Source organism: Fopius arisanus, unplaced genomic scaffold, assembly GCF_000806365.1.
Source record: "Fopius arisanus strain USDA-PBARC FA_bdor unplaced genomic scaffold, ASM80636v1 scaffold00046, whole genome shotgun sequence".
NCBI lineage: Eukaryota > Metazoa > Arthropoda > Insecta > Hymenoptera > Braconidae > Fopius > Fopius arisanus.
The window spans coordinates 128922-132158 of NW_011887785.1; the positions used below are offsets into that span (position 1 = coordinate 128922).

Genomic DNA, 3237 nt, shown 5'->3' on the forward strand with positions numbered 1-3237 from the left:
ATACTTTGAGAAAAATTTCGAATTTTTCACCTTTAGTGAAAATTTCAGTGAATAGCTCCTCGATTGTTATGTTCCCCTGATACTTTTTCAAAAATTTCGAATTTTTCAATTGCAGTGAATACCTATCGAAAGAAAAAATTGGAATTATTTAAAAAAAAAAATGAATGACGGCGGGATCGAACCCGGGCCGTCGGCGTGATAGGCAAGCACGTTACCGTTTGGACAACGTGTTATTATAAAAAAAAATTTTTATTAGTAGTATATATTTTCAAATGTTTCGTTTTCAAAAATGTCCAAATTTTCAATTTCACTGCATATCTTTCCGCTTTTCAAAAATTCAGTGTTTAAACAATATTTAGATTGATTAACCAATTAAAAAAAGATAAAATTGAAATTATTTAAAAAAAAAAAAATGAATGACGGCGGGATCGAACCCTGGCCGTCGGCGTGGTAGGCAAGCACGCTGCCAAATACACAACGCGCTTATTATAAAATTCTAATTTCATTAGTAGTATATCTTCAATATGTTAAATAATTTTTTTCTTTGAAATTCCACAAAATGTGACTTCCCCCTTCCGCTCGGTGTACAGTCGGCTAAATTTGAGTTAAACAAATAAAAAACAAAAAGGATTCATACAGCAGAAAATAAAATTCACAAAATACTTTTCTCCCCTGATACTTTTTCAAAAATTTCGAATTTTTAAATTCCAGTGAATACCTCCTCAATTCTCATGCTCCCCTGATCTCAATATTTTTATTTATCTTGAAACATAAAATTGGAGAATTAAATTGAGATGCAAAAGGGGAGACATTTCCTTGACATTTGTCGGATTCAGCCCCAAGGGCAAAAATAGAAATACCGGAATTCTCTCTAAGCGGATTTCAAGCTCCACCAGCTAGTGTATCAAATCTAATTTGAATGAGACAATCTCATTAGTCATTCAAAGAGGATTACGGGTTCATCTACACTCGTATGGTTACTCTACTCCTCTCCAAGGCCTTCAATACCAGATTTCGGAGTCTAGACACGACCGATCACTCAGAATAATCAAAACAATAATTAATCATAATCATAATTAATTCAGAATGATCGTAACGCCAGCCCTGGAACTCAAAATCTAATCCAATTCCCAAATTTTTTTACCAGAACTTTTTTCTAGTGAATTTCCATTGAATTTTTTAAAAATTCAATTTCAATTCAATTTCCAATTATTATAATATATCCAATTATTATAATATATCCAATTATTATAACTAATTCCAATGCAATGAAATAAAAACCCCGAAAAAGCATTTCATTTCCATAATGTTTTTTATTGAAAAATGGAGAGAATATGGCGATGATTGAAATCAATAAAATCAAAAGTAAAAAAATGAGTCTTCTCATTTCATGATACAGCAGAATACAAAATATAATTTTTCCTTTCTGTTTTGAAACTCAATACGTGTAACATGAAATATAAAATTTCCTCGATCATCAACTGTGGATAGTTATTATTCTCACAACTTTTATCTACACTGGGATACACATTCCCATTTTCCAAGCTCCACATATAAATATACAATCATTACATCGATTATCGATTAATCCTCATGATTTACCGGTTATTCAAAATTACTCGTACAATTTTTTCGATTTTAAATTGACAATATGATTGCGAGAATTCTAAGTCTTTGGGACTTTCTGGGTAATTGCACTGAGAAAAAACTATTTTTTTGCCGAATATTTATTTATTTCAGAGAGATAATTACGATATCCCTCGAGTAATTCGATAATGAGCAAAAATTAATTTTTCTCTCAGTCTACGGGATCGAAGTACTTTGGTTCGATACATTCTCCATCGATTCGTGGTTTCTTAAAATTAAATGCATTAAAACTCAGGGATCTAAAGAAATTAATCGTCAAAGCCCAAAAATGAGTCCAATTAAAATAGAAAATCATCTGCAAGTGATTGATTGATTGATTGATTCTTTAGGCCGGTGCAAACTAGACGCAGAAGTCGCAATTCCATTTGACTTTTACTTTGAAAAAATAATTAATCATGTTATTGTTGGTGTGAGTTTAATTATTCTTGAGACAATCCATTAATTTGACTTTTTTACTGGAATTTTTGGATGAATTCTACAATTTCAATGGGAACTAAATAAACAGATTGACTTGGTCACCTTGGATCAATGACTAGTTCACGTGTAAAAACTGTGATCGACTATTATTTGTGCAAGACCGTGGATGGAACGGCCTTGCGAACAGTTCATGGATAAGGAAAATTTATCGAAAATTTCGAGGCCGTTTTGAAACCTCGTTGATAAGTTTGGTTCAGCTGATATGCATTTTCCTCATTTATTTCCTGCTTGTCTGACAGTTTAAAGTCCCTTGACTGCAACTCCAGTTGAAATTTCAAGTAAAATAATTTTTTATTCTCCACAACGACAAACTCACGAGAAATTTATCAACAATTTCTGAGAAAGAGTGAGGTAGTTCTCGAATATTCAATGAGAGTCATTAAAAATTTGGGATAATTAAAATTATTTTCCCGAATTAACAACCTGGTGGAAATTTTATTGAATTCTGTTGTGAAATTGTAAAATGACGTCGAGTTTTTCGGGTATATCTGGGAAACTAAGGAAGATAGAGAATTTGTTGTGGTGACCTTTTTTGTTGAGCTTGAGTAGCTCTTCGAGAAAGATATCGGTGACAATTTCTTTAGCGGCCTTTGTTTCGGAGATATCGCTGGAAAATGCGGTTGAGATTTCATATTCGATTTAAAAAATGAATTTTAAAGTTGAATATCTCGAGATAAATTGAATAAAAACCCACGACATTGAGAATTGAGATGCAGGTGTTGTTGAATTACTTCTAACAATGTAGTCGAATATTTGTAAACAGTATTCGAAAAGAGATATCAATTCCACAATCAATTGATTTCTATTTTGTCTCCTCAAATGTACACGAATAGAACGAATGGCTGATGTTTCAAAATAGAAATATTATCCGAACGTTTCTACTGTTATTCCATCTCAAGGAAAACATCTTTTGGCATCAGATACACGAATATTTCTAACATAACAATATACATCGATAATATATTATACTGAGAAATCCCTCAAGCTGCTATACATTTTACTCATTACACGAAAATTTCTTTCCGCAGAAAGAAATTGCAGCCCACCAGGGGTTGCAATTTATTTTCATTACTTCGTATTCTCAAGGACCACAGAAGATGTCAGGAGGTTCAT

The 3237-nt window shown here is 32.2% G+C and overlaps 1 protein-coding gene across 1 annotated transcript in view; it reads right to left on the minus strand.

Annotated features, from left to right (window-relative positions):
* Window positions 1-1366: 1366 nt before the first annotated feature.
* The window catches only part of tow (target of wingless), a gene marked incomplete in the record, with an annotated part of 10707 nt that continues 8836 nt past the window's right edge, over window positions 1367-3237 (minus strand). Inside the window, 1 exon segment of the mRNA XM_011306088.1 lies at window positions 1367-3237.